This window comes from Lepisosteus platostomus, chromosome 22, assembly GCF_059453375.1.
Source record: "Lepisosteus platostomus isolate fLepPlt1 chromosome 22, fLepPlt1.hap1, whole genome shotgun sequence".
In the NCBI taxonomy this organism is placed as follows: domain Eukaryota; kingdom Metazoa; phylum Chordata; class Actinopteri; order Semionotiformes; family Lepisosteidae; genus Lepisosteus; species Lepisosteus platostomus.
Window position 1 is genome coordinate 440239 of NC_142632.1, and position 14220 is coordinate 454458.

Sequence of the window (14220 nt, forward strand, 5' to 3'; positions counted from 1 at the left end):
TTTTTTCTTTGAATTCAAAATCAATCAGAATTTCAGCATGACACACCAACACTTTTTCTGTTTTAAGGAGATGATATTTTAAACCTGATAAAAATAGTAGGAAACACAAGTTTCTTGCTGTGAAAATTTAGATGGGGAAGTGTACTACTGGTAGCAGTGTAGAGCTCTCTGTGGTGGAATGCAAACACATGTTCTATGGGCCAGTGGGGTAATGGATTACGCGTCTGACTTCGGATCAGAAGATTGTAGGTTCGAGTCCTGCCTGGTTCGTGAGGCTTTTAAACCTCTCAGGTTCCTCGGTAACAGGTTGCCGTCATGTATATGAACTATAGAAAAGCATCTGCCACAACCCGTAAATTAGCACGCAAGTGCGGGCTAGTTAACACAGAACTGTATGGAGATCATCTCCAGCTCCGAGCTCAATTGCAATGAAAAAACATGCAGAACAGAACTGGAGAGCAGCTGAATTTGTGCTCAGTAGGGTGGGGAGGACTCAGCATTGCTATTGTTCTAATTGGCATGAACTGCAGGGGATCTGAATCAGAACACGTCAGTTAGTTCGATCATTGCGTCAATATGTAGGCCACGTTAATATAGAATTATTACTTTGTCTGTCTCGTCTTTGTATATAGGTGAATGTCCCTGACAATTTCATGTTAGTTTTTAAGAACGACATTGGTGCTAATATATACATATATAGCATATAAGGAACACGTAAAAGTTTAGTCCATGTTGAAAAGATAAGAAAACCGCCACAACGTTTCATCTCGGAATAAATCTTTACTTGTTGTTTTGCAGCCTACCCATTCTGACCTAACTCCTCCCTTGAAATTCCCTAACAGATAAGGGTACGTAACGGCTCATGCGATGCTCAGTTGCAATTTGTCCCAAAACAAACAAGAACAGCAGCTGAGGGTTTGAGTTTGAACATGCACTGTATTAAAGCAGCTTTTATTTCCATTGATAAATGCTAGATATTCCTACAGAGATTCTCCAGGTAGTAAGCGATTCCTGTTTCTGTTTCTATTTCTGTTTCATATATATATACAGTATATATACAGTATTGTACTATTATTATATAATTGTTACACTGTGGCTGTGTTGTGTGTGTTAAGCTGCTGTTGCACTGCAATTTCCCTCACGGGATCAATAAAGTATCTATCTATAAGAAGACATTACCAACAACGACCACAAGATGGAGATATTGTCCAAAGAGGCAAGAAGGGCAAAGCCGCGATAAGGTAAAATCATTTTTTGTAAGAGATTGCTGTCAGAATGCACATCCGTATCCCAAACAGAATCTCTAGTAAAATATGATCATTTGTGAAACAGGCAATTGAGTGTCTGCTACAATATGATTGCTACAGATGCAGCCATTCAAAATGCGCGGGCGTACGCTGTACGCAGTCTACCACAAGTTACCGGTAAATACCGCGAGTTACCGGTAAATACCGCTAGCAAAATAATAGTATCCGGAATTTCCGCAAGGTGGAGCTAATAAAGCTCAACTTCTCATGTTTGAGCTGTAGCCATCAAAGTCTTTAATGAAGATATTACTAATAGTATTAATAATAAATGAACTTGGACAAGCTGTAAACTCAAAGTATTGCCCTGGTCCACATTATTTTTTTCATTGCCCGTCTTTGTAAAAGTAACACCACAGCATTTCGCAATCACGCATTTTTTTCCAATCATGCAAAGTACAGTAATTTTTGAGAATCGATTCACCATGCCTTTCACATGCTCATAAAAGAGGTTGATTTAGGAACATAAACATATTACCGTATGCAAACTGTACTGTATACAGTTTGTATATGTATATGTATATGTATATTTAATGTCTTAACTGTGCCCGTTTAAGTATTGAATATTTATATGGAATTTTACCACTGAAGGGAAATCTTAGTGCCTGAGCATAAAAAGAATAGGAGCATACTGGAACACGTGTGAAGGCCATAAACGATATTAATTTTGGAACATAAACATACAGTATATGGCTGGTCTCGGTACTTTAAAGAAAACATACACGAAACATGGTTTCATTATGACCAGAATCGGTCTTGAGATATTTTTAACTTGATTTACAGTATTTGAGAGGTATGTCTTGACACCGATACTACGTAAATACTCCTCACGTATATGTTTCTAGGTTTATATTATGCATTTCATACGGTCAAATTGCTTTTGAGCAACTGATAAGAAGCGCGAAACGGTATGCCCAGGGCGTTTTAGTTTTCGTTTTGTTTTAATGCAGTGCAGTGGATTGATTAGAGATATCAAGTACATACAAGTCATTTTTTAAATGTTGTAGTTCGTCTTGTAAAAATGTTACGAGTACATCATCTGTCAACAATTACACAGGTTCTGTTTCCATATTGCGGTTTTTGGTTACGTAATATTATTTTCTAATTTCACGTTGTGAATATATGATTTGGGCAAACAGAGCCGCAAAGAAGTACATTATGGGTTGTTGTTGTTTTTTTGCAGTTTTATCTAAAATAAGCGATGCTTAAACCTTTGTCTGATTCTTGTGAAACTATCCACACGACAGTTACCTAGGAGTTGACTTCAGTGATGTCACTGATGGGATGTTTCTAAAAATCCATCCTCTGTAAAACATCTTCTCTAGTTGTTCTGCATATGTATTCGCTAATGAAGCTGTGTTTTTCGGAGCCTGGTTCTCTACATTTCTGTATGAACCAGCTTAGAGGGCTAAAGACAGCTTGTGTTTAAATTGAGTGTAAGGTAATTTATGCTTCTAAAGTCATGGTCAGCATTTATTATTGTACTGTGCTGTAAACTTCTTCTGTGCCTAATTACATTATTTTATAGTCGATAATGTTTCTGTAGTGCTTTTTCAGCCCTCAGCATGTGTCTGCGCTGGTGGTGCTGTGGGTTAGGTTCCTGACTCCTATGTCACATGGTCTGTGGTTGAATCTCATGGAACTATGACTTTAATTTTTAACAAACATTTCTTTGAAAAAATGAAACATTTCCCTTGGTCAGAGATTAAATAAAACCTCACTCGCATCAAAACAAATTTATATTTCTAAATATCACAACATGATCGAATTTACGTCTTTTTAATAACAATGAATAGTCACCTATGCGTTACAAAATAAACATTTATATTGATTTGAATTGCGTTTTGATTTAAATCGTAAACGCGTGTTTAAATATATGTGTTTAAAGGCGATATACTGTATAAAAGCGCTGATTCTTATGGAATGTGTTCGGCCGGGGATTCAAAAAAAATATTTTTTTTAATCGCGTATCTAAGGAAAATTGCAGTATAACTTTGTTCATGCACAAACAGTGGCATGTTACATTATAATTTGGGTGTCTCCTCTTGCCAGAAAGCTCTAAATTGCATTTTGAGTGCGGTTTTTGACTTTTTCTAAATTGCAACCCATAAATAAAGCTGATACAGTTTAGACTTACTGTATTCTAAACTGTATTACAACATCACATTGGACAATGCAACGTAAATTGCAAAAATGCACTTGGAATCTATCCTAGCCCTACTATGAAAATTATTTAAACTGCGACACTTATCATTCATCTTTAAATAAACTTTATTTTATATAGCGTTTTAAGCGAATAGGTAATTAGATTGCTCATAAACCTAATCGCTTTTTCTACATAAACACAGCGTGATTGCTCTCTGAAAATGGTTTTTTCTTTATATTTAGGCTCAGATTTCAACTATAGATCGTATTATTATGAACTTTCTTGGAAAAATGTCTTTTATGTAAACCATGTTTGCTATTAATTCATTTAGGGCTAAAATACGTTCATTGTCTTCCAATCGAGTCGAGTTGACATTGGAAGCTTGCCACGCCCGGACTGTTACACCAACGCATTAGCATGTTGAAGCGATTTCATTGAGGAGGCCATCTACTAGTTAACACTGTACTTCCTACTTTGAAAATACCTGTGAAATTGGTTTAATTCGTCACAGCCAGCACTCCGGCAGAGAGGGGGGTTGTACTCGTTAATGTCTGATGACATACAAGTGGAAAGATTACAGATTTTAATCGTCTTTTTTCTGAACCAGGGAAAATCTGATCATGTTTCTCTATAACAATAATAAAAAACTTTATTTTCAATTATTTTACATATCCCGCTTGCACATCGCATGACTTTAATAAATCTATTCTTTATTAATACTAAATAAATAATACTAAAAATACTTCAGCAAATAGGTCACTTGATTTTTGGAATAATTCCAAATAGCACAATGATCCACTGGCATCCCTGAAGTCTGTTTAGTGCATAATCTTCCAAATACAATCACTAAGCAATTATAAGAATTATACCATCCTACTTCTTTGTGATATCCTGTAAAAACTAAACCTATTTTTATAAGGCTTTTACTCAAAAGATTTCCAAACACACAAAGCATTTGTGAAGTACTATAGTATTTCTAAAGGTTACTGGTACAACATCAATCATTAAAGCTTACCAATAAAGTTTAGATTGCTGACTATGGACTAACTACATTAACTAACTGCAATGCAACACTATACATTTTACAAGAATATCTGGTTGAATTCTTGCATTTGTAGCCAATTTAATGCGAGAGAAATAAGCCAATTTAATTATTTCACAAAAAATAATGTGATATAAAATGGATGTTTTTAACTTTATTGTAGTGTTTTAGAAACTAATATGTCTTCAAAAATGGTTGTTTTTCACTCCTAGGAATGAAAGCTGTTGTTATATAATGTTTATTTTCAAATTTTGAAAAATCAAAGGATTCTAGCTTTCTCCCCTTTCAGGCATCGGACACAGAGAACCTCATGGTTTTCCTAAAAATCATTTTTTATGTTCCCTGGTGTTCCAAACTTAGTTTTAATCAATTTTAATTTGTTATTATGTTAAAAACAGGGTAATAAATTTCTAATTGGACTATAAATAATGTCATATTGTCTGCTATAAAACTGATGTTTTCAACTCTATTGTAGAGATTCTAGAATCAACTAATAGAGAATTGAAATAAAAAAGGGCATAAGAAAACATTACCAACAACGACCACAAGATGGAGATATTGTCTAGACATTACCAACAACGACCACAAGATGGAGATATTGTCCAAAGAGGCAAGAAGGGCAAAGCTGCGATAAGGTAAAATCATTTTTTGAAAGAGATTGCTGTCAGAATGCACAACTGAATCCCAAACAGAATCTCTAGTCAAATATGATCATTTGTGAAACAGGCAAATGAGTTTCTCAGGTGCCCATTGCTCATTTTCAGACACATTTATGCAATACTTTCACCATGCGTTGAGCAATAGGGATTAAAGATACCAGAGGTAAGGTTTAAAAGTGATTCTGAGGTGCAACACATCAGCGATACAGCTAGGCATCTGAAATGCGGGGTTTGAGAGCCCTTCAGGGAACACCGTACCCTAAAGGTACCAGAAGTCCACTAGTATAAGCATTAAGTCACTGTCACCCCTGTTACAATGTGATTGCTACATATCTTCATTTCTTTGGTTTTTAAGGAGTAAGAGTGCAGGGGGTCTAAATCTGCGATCCAGTGTGTTGAAGTATTTCACAACACTACCTGTAGCCCGTATGGAAATAAATACTAATTCTGATTATTGCCCTGGGCATGTACCAATAAATCACTGAGCATATATCACTGTGTTGAAGCTAGAGACCTGTATGTAATATTATGGTGCTAAAATGTCATTTTCACATATATTAATGTAATAAATGATTGCTTATGCTTAATAAACAAATCTAATTAAAATAAAAACTTAAGTTTTGTATTTGTCTTGTACCATAGAACATGATTTTCTTTGTATTTCAAGCCCACAAAGTGTCCAAATGATGCACGACATGATATAAGGAAGATTATCACATGAAAAATCGGTATTATCTTTCTCATGAAAATGCATTCCTTTCATTACCTTTTAATTTTTAAAATGAACTCAAGTTGTGTATAATGTAATAATTTAAGTAGAATAGATTCTAATAATATAATGATCCAGTGTGTTGCACTACTTCACTGCTTCACTGTTCTATGCCGTCTGGAAATAAATCCTCAGACTGCTTACTGCCCTGGGCTTGTACCAATAAATTACAGGAGCACATCTATATATCACTGCGTTGAAGCAGGAGACACACAATCACTGCAAACACATCCTAAATACAGTGTTCCAGCACCTTTGACCTCATCCAGAACGTATCATTTCTTGAAAGGGATTGCTGTCTGAATGCACATCTGAATCCCAAACAGAATCTCTAGTAATATACGATCATTTGTGAAACAGGCAAATGACTGTCTCAGGGGCCCATTCCTCATTCTCAAGACACATGTATGCAGTACGTACACCATGCATTGAGCAAAAGGGATCAAAGACACCACAGGTAAGGTTAGAATTCATTCTGACTATATTCTAAAATATTGGACTCATATTCTTATGATGGCAGACATGATGCTGCGTTTAAAACCGGGGTTAATGGACATTATATGACTGTCAATTCTGTTTTGTTTTGGAGACACTTGGCTGCCTATATGGTACAGTGCAGCGTGAAGGAAACATTTTCCAAAACTGTGTCAGCTCAAAAGTTGTAAGAGAACCTCTCCAGCTGCTTTAACTCTCTTCATTTTTGTCATTTAATTGTCTGTCGGCACTATGTGGCAGCGTTGCATGACAACCCATCTCACCACGGAAAGGAACCTAACAGCTTTGGTAAGAGAGGAGAAAAGGACCTGGCCAGTAAGGGGCTCGAACCCACGACTTTGACGTTATTAGCACCATGCTCTAACCAACTGAGCTAACCGGCCTCACGACAGTGGTCCTCTCTGTGCAGTGCCTTTTACTTCCATTGACAAATGATAGCAATTCGAAGAGAGATCCTTCAGACCAGCAAGCAAACCCACGGCTATTTCGGTTTTCTATCTAGGCAACGTTGGTGTCTGCAATAGCATACATGAAAGCGTGATGCAATTTCTGTGGCTACATTTGTTGCACGTCATGCACAGTAAGAGTGTTTCTAACACCAAATAAAAAGTCAACAATTAGCGATCACGCCTTCTCCTCAGTTAACCCACTGAAACCCTTGCTGTTAACAGTTCTTTACTGCGTGCTTTAAGAACACCTACATAATGTGTCAGTTCTTTCAGCTTTATTCATAAGGTTTTCAAAGGCATAAGTAGAGCACCAGAGGCGCGAACGTAAGATGTGTGGTTATCTGAAGAACTCATTTCCATGGCAGCAGGGCCAAGTGATTCAGCGTATTTATAGTACCAGGAATGGAGAAACGGCACTTCGCCTTTGCCGGGGAGGCACAAGGATACGTGTGGCAGACGCCATAGTCGGCAGGATTCAAACCTGTGCAGGGAGTTCGCAACGGATTTCAAGTCCATCGCCTTAAACACACGGCCACGACTACAGCAAGCTCACCCCCGCCGCATTCCTCCTATAATCTAACACAGAGTGCGAGGTGGCTGCAGAAACTTTTTCAAAGTCGCTCTCCGTTAAAAAAAAAATAAATACCTTTGACAAAATACGTGCCGGCAGACAGACATGCCTCAGAGGGTTTAAGGCTGGCTTCACGTTCAAATGATAAAGTCTCCCCGTCCGGATGTCAAAATGGAACTTTGGCAGACAGAAAAAACATCAACAAACCACAAATGTGGACAAGGATTTTACAAGCTGCACCACACTGCACTTTCCAAAGCATTTACATTCCTGTTAGACGCAGGAATTGCCTTTGATTTGCGCGCTTACGAACGCCATGGAAAACGAAACAAAACTAAAGCCCTCAGCTCCTGCACTTGATTATAATGCCGTTACGTGTCGAAGCAGGAATTTATGTCATCCTACCACTGCAATACGGGGAATAGAGGGAAATGAGCACACGCTACGTATGTCTCAATCACTCCCTAGAGTCGTAAGGCGCATTGAAGGGTGCACACCGATCATTAATCGTTGCGCCTCTGTGAAAGGAAAGCTCTTGAGCAGTCTTTGAAACAGCTCGGATGAAACACTTGATTGCTTCCATGTGCATCTGGAGCCCATTTCTTATTTTCACTTCACGCCGCCCAAAGCATTTCTAAAACAGGAGATTCGTGTTTGGGAATGCGCCCTGCCCTACGAATAAAACAGGTCTACGGGTCTGAAACCTGCTCCACGGAAAACAGTTCTGTTGCGCTTTTGATCAAAGGGAGATTCGCTGTTCTTACTTTTTGATGACATAACACCCAAAGGGGCTTCTTTGGAGCTGGATTCCAACCAGCATCCTAAAGTTTCTTGGCGGTATCCTTTACAGTCCTCTGTTCGGTCGACAAGGGACAGAAGGGGGCAGCTTTCCTCACACACACAGTGCAATGTACTGTAGTGTTCCCGTTCATTGAATTCGCAGTTCTGCATCAGACCTCTAACTCGTTTCCTTAGCTTGGATTTAAGCCATGAAGCAGGCTTCTAGTCTATAAACGTCTAGAGAAATCACAAACTATTTGAGAGGCCATCATCCCAGGGGAACTGACAAAGTCTATCCCTAAACACCTAGCGCAATCTCTCGAGAGACTGTCAAAAATCGCTTTCTCCGTTTGCGTTGCAAGTAAGTGAAAACGCGGTCTCAAACCAGAGCCACTTGGCAGCAGCGGCACGTAAATACTGTTACTGTCACTGCTCGATACTGACGTTAGCCTACTATACCATGTTCAGCCACCGCTAGGAAATGTACGGCTCTAGTACTGGAGCAAACAACAGGAGGGCCAAAGGCACACGGGCACACATGGAGAGTGACGAGAATGGGACTCGAACCCATGCGTGCAGAGTACAATGGATTAGCAGTCCATCGCCTTAACCACTCGGCCACCTCGTCTAGGAAACTGGGCTGTCCAGACATGGGTTGCAGCGCTCCAGATGATCTTTTTCTTTTTTTTCCCTCGTACTCGAGGGTCATTTTCCTGTTCCACATGCGATTTCAACATTTTCCTTGGGAGATGTCAAGCCAGCAAGCCACTGGTTCAGTGGCCATTGTGGAGTTCAGTGGCCCTGTTGTACACAGAATGCACATTGAGCTCCTTGGACATGAAAAGTTCCAGATAAAAGCCATTTGTCATCCTTTCTCTTGGTGTCGATGTTGCTATTGTATGTAAAGGTGGCAACTTGCTCAGCGAACAGGCGGAGCACACACCGAATGCAGATGTGTCTGAGTGGTGTGTCCAAGTGGCTGCAAAACGACAGCACTCCCAGGGCGCCGTGGCTTAGTTGGTTAAAGCGCCTGTCTAGTAAACAGGAGATCCTGGGTACGAATCCCAGCAGTGCCTTTTTTGTTCTGTGTTCTCGAACAGAACTGGTCATTATGGACAACCGCCTACAGCTAGACCTAATTAAATGCAAGTATTCATTTCCTGTCTTTAACACGACTTGTTTTTCTTAAAATGGATGCAACTTGCAAAACATGAAATACAAACCTTGCTAATCAGTGCTAGCGGCTGGCAAAAAAAAAAGAAGTCAGCAATGTTTTTTTTCTTTAACCTTAACCCTGCTAATGGAGAAGAGTTAAACAACCGAGTCTATGCAGCTTAAACGGTGCGCACGTCGGGTCCTTAGCTGAAAGGGTGGTAAATCACGCTCACCCCAGTTCTTAATCTTTTAAAGAGGATACAAAATTGAACCTAGTCGCCACATCACATACATCCTGTTCAATGATAAAAAGGTAACATCTATCCTTGCTCCAGAGTAAATCTCACGTTGAGGGCATCTTTTTTTTCACTTTACCGTGAATCGGGCTCAGCTGCACAGAGGAGAGAGCAGAGCAATGAGGTCACGGGGACAGGGGAGTCACATGCTGGCGGTTTGAATACGCGGAAGATCACTGAGGGATCCACAGTATATGGACCCTCCGTGCGCCATCAGTCCGCACTCCGGACTCTGAATCCTGCCATCCGAGTTAAGATCTCGGCGGAACCTGAGGCGCAGTTCCTTCTTAAAACGTAATCTGGTGAGCATTTCTAGAATCGTACTTGTATAGATGCAGCCTTTAATGTGTTGCTAGGTTAAAATTGATGACTTCTTGTATTTCAGTAGGTAACTGCCCTCTTGATTTCAGATTCAATTTCTTTATTACAGGGGCGCTTTTATGAAGACAGAGTCATGTTCAGGTACTTTGCTTGATGGAGGAAGCTCATTTCGGACTCTGTGATCTGCTCACCTGGAAAGGTCTGCTGTACTACTAAAAGAGAGAAGTAGAGTCTGGAAGAAGGGACAATTTTATAATGCTTTGGAAGGTAGGTTTTTTTTTCTTTGAAATCGAAATGAATCAGAATATCAGTGCAAAAGACAAACTCTTGGTTTGGTTTAAAGAAATATGGTTTTAAAACAGACAAAATGTAGAAAACAGGTGTTTCTCACTTTTGGAAAAGAATGGACCGGGGGTAATAGTTTACTAGTTGCAGTGCTGAGCTCACCGGGTTGCAGTCCTGCAATGTCACACGACGGCCAGTGGCGCAATAGATAACGCGTTTGACTACGAATCAGGAGATTGTAAGTTTGACTCCTGCCTGGCTCGGGTCGTTTTTAAACGCATCGGGCTACTCCCCTAAGTAGTCTGTGCTACTTACTGCATTGTAATCGTACTCAGTAAGAGATTTCCTTCATGTAAATGAACTGCACCTGACAGCTTTAGGAAATCACCTGGGCTCAGTACGGTGCTAAGAGCTCAGCGTTGCTGTTGTTCTAATTAGCACGCACTGCATCGGCTATGAACCCGAACTTTTCAATTATTCCGATCATTAAGTCAACACGTAGTCCACATGAAAGGTAGAAATATTCTCTTGTCTGTCTCTTGTTTGTATAGAACTGAATGTCCCTGACAATGTACTGTTAGTTTTAATTGAAGAACGGCATTTGTGTTCAAATATACCAGACAAGTTTATGTAACTGCTCTTGCGACACTAAGTTGTAATTAGTCAAGAAATAAAGTCGAACAACAGCTGCGGGTTTAATTCTGAACGTATGAGATTGCAGCGCCTTTTACTTCCATTGACAAATGATAGAGATTCGAAGAGAGATCCTTCAGACCAGCAAGCAAACCCACGGCTATTTCGGTTTTCTATCTAGGCAACGTTGGTGTCTGCAATAGCATACATGAAAGCGTGATGCAATTTCTGTGGCTACATTTGTTCCACGTCATGCACAGTAAGAATGTTTCTAACACCAAATACAATGTCAACAATTAGCGATCACGCCTTCTCCTCAGTTAACCCACTGAAACCCTTGCTGTTAACAGTTCTTTAATGCGTGCTTTACGAGCACCTATATATTGTGTCGGTTCTTTCAGTTTTATTCATTAGGTTTTCAAAGGCATAAGTACAACACCAGAGGTGCGAACGCAAGATGTGTGGTTATCTGAAGAACTCATTTCCATGGCAGCGGGGCCAAGCGATTTAGCGTTTTTATAGTACCAGGAAAGGAGAAGCGGCACTTCGCCTTTGCCGCGCAGGCATAAGGAGACGTGCGGCAGACGCCATAGTCGGCAGGATTCAAACCTGCGCGGGGAGTCCCCAACGGATTTCGAGTCCATCGCCTTAACCACTCGGCCACGACTACAGCGAGTTCGCCATCGCCGCATTCCTCCTTTAATCTAACACGGAGTGCGACGTGGCTGCGGAAACCTTTTCAAAGTCGCTCTCCGTTAAAAAAAAATAAATACCTTTGACAAAATACGTGCCGGCAGACAGACACGCCTCAGAGGGTTTAAGGCTGGCTTCACGTTCAAATGATAAAGTCTCCCCGTCCGGATGTCAAAATGCAGTTTTGGCAGACAAAAAAAACAGCAACAAACCACAAATGTGGATAAGGATTTTACAAGCTGCACCACACTGCACTTTCAAAAGCATTTACATTCCTGTTAGACACAGGAATTGCCTTTGATTTGCGTGCTTACAAACGCCATGGAAAACGAAACAAAACTAAAGCCCTCAGCTCTTGCACTTGATTATAATGCCATTACGTGTCGAAGCAGGAATTTACGTCATCCTACCACTGCAACACGGGGAATAGAGGGAAATTAGCACACGCTACGAATCGTCTCAATCACTCCCTAGAGTCGTAAGGCGCATTGAAGGGTGCACCCCCATCATTAATCGTTGTGCCTCTGTGAAAGGAAAGCTCTTGAGCAGTCTTTGAAACAGCTCGGATGAAACACTTGATTGCTTCCATGTGCATCTGGAGTCCATTTCTTATTTTCACTTCACGCCGCCCAAAGCATTTCTAAAACAGGAGATTCGCATTTGGGAATGCGCCCTGCCCTACAAATAAAACAGGTCTACGGGTCTGAAACCTGCTCCACGGAAAACAGCTCTGTTGCGCATTTGATCAAAGGGAGAGTCGCTGTTCTTACTTTTTGATGACATAACACCCAAAGGGGCTTCTTTGGAGCTGTATTCCAACCAGCATCCTAAAGTTTCTTGGCGGTATCCTTTACAGTCCTCTGTTCGGTCGACAAGGACAGAAGGGGGCAGCTTTCCTCACACATACAGTGCAATGTACTGTACTGTTCCCGTTCATTGAATTCGCAGTTCTGCATCAGACCTCTAACTCGTTACATTAGCTTGGATTTAAGCCACGAAGCAGGCTTCTACTGTATAAACGTCTAGAGGAATCACAAACTATTTGAGAGGCCATCATCCCAGGGGGAACTGACAAAGTCTATCCCTAAACACCTAGTGCAGTCTCTCGAGAGACTGTCAAAAATCGCTTTCTCCGTTTGCGTTGCAAGTAAGTGAAAACGCGGTATCAACCCAGAGCCACTTGGCAGCACCGGCATGTAAATACTGTTACTGTCACTGCTCGATACCGACGTTAGGCTACTATACCATGTTCAGCCACCGCTAGAAAATGTACGGCTCTAGTACCGGAGCAAAGAACAGGAGGGCCAACACCGAACGGGCACAAGTGTCAGACAAGGAGAGCGACAAGGATGGGACTCGACCCCATGTGTACAGAGCACAATGGATTAGCAGTCCATCGCCTTAACCACTCGGCCACCTCGTCAACAAAACTGGGCTGTCCTGACATGGGTTGGCGCACTCCAGTTGATCTTTTTCTTTTTTTTCCCTCATACTCGAGGGTCATTTTCCTGTTCCACATGCGATTTCAACATTTTCCTTGGGAGATGTCAAGCCAGCAAGCCACTACTGTGGTTCAGTGGCCAGTGTGGAGTTCAGTGGCCCTGTTGTACACAGAAAGCACATTGAGCTCCTTGGACATCAAAAGTTCCAGATAAAAGCCATTTGTCATCCTTTCTCTTGGTGTCGATGTTGCTATTGTATGTAAAGGTGGCAACTTGCTCAGCGAGCAGGCGGAGCACACACCGAATGCAGATGTGTTTGAGTGTTGTGTCCAAGTGGCTGCAAAAAGACAGCACTCCCAGGGCGCCGTGGCTTAGTTGGTTAAAGCGCCTGTTTAGTAAACAAGAGATCCTGGGTCTGAATCCCAGTGGTGCCTTTTTTTGTTCTGTGTTCTTGAACAGAACTGGTCATTATGGACAACCGCATACGTCTAGACTTAATTAAATGCAAGTATTCATTTCCTGTCTTGAACGACTTGTTTTTCTTAAAATGGATGCAACTTGCAAAATATGAAATACAACCCTCGCTAATCAGCGCTCGCGGCTGGCAAAAAAAAAAGAAGTCAGCAATGTTTTTTTCTTTAACCTTAAGCCTGCTAATGGAGAAGAACCTAGTCGCCATATCACATACATCCGTTTCAACGATAAGAAGGTAACAACTATCCTCACTCCAGTGTAAATCTCACGTTGAGGGCATATTTTTTTCCACTTTACCATGAGTCGGGCACAGCTGCACAGAGGCGAGAGCAGAGCAATGAGGTCACGGGGACAGGGGAGTCACACGCTGGCGGTTTGAACACGCGGAAGATCACTGAGGGATCCACAGTATGTGGACCCTCCGTGCGCCATCATTCCACACTCCAGACTCTGAATCCTGCCATCCGAGTTAAGATCTCGGCGGAACCTGAGGCGCAGTTCTTTCTTAAAACGTAATCTGGTGAGCATTTCTAGAATCGTACTTGTATAGATGCAGCCTTTAATGTGTTGCTAGGTTAAAATTTATGACTTCTTGAACTTCAGTAGGCAACTGCCCTCTTGATTTCGGATTTAATTTCTTTATTACAGGGGCGCTTTTATGATGACAGAGTCATGTTCAGGTACTTTGCTTGATGGAGGAAGCTCA

At 41.0% G+C, this 14220-nt stretch overlaps 2 non-coding genes across 2 annotated transcripts; both read right to left on the reverse strand.

The window, feature by feature from the left end:
• Positions 1-8761: 8761 nt before the first annotated feature.
• trnas-gcu (transfer RNA serine (anticodon GCU)) lies at positions 8762-8843 on the reverse strand. The gene has a single exon. It is a non-coding gene; the product is annotated as a tRNA-Ser (tRNA).
• Positions 8844-11493: 2650 nt separating this feature from the next.
• trnas-cga (transfer RNA serine (anticodon CGA)) lies at positions 11494-11575 on the reverse strand. Its single transcript has one exon. It is a non-coding gene; the product is annotated as a tRNA-Ser (tRNA).
• Between the last annotated feature and the right edge of the window lie 2645 nt (positions 11576-14220).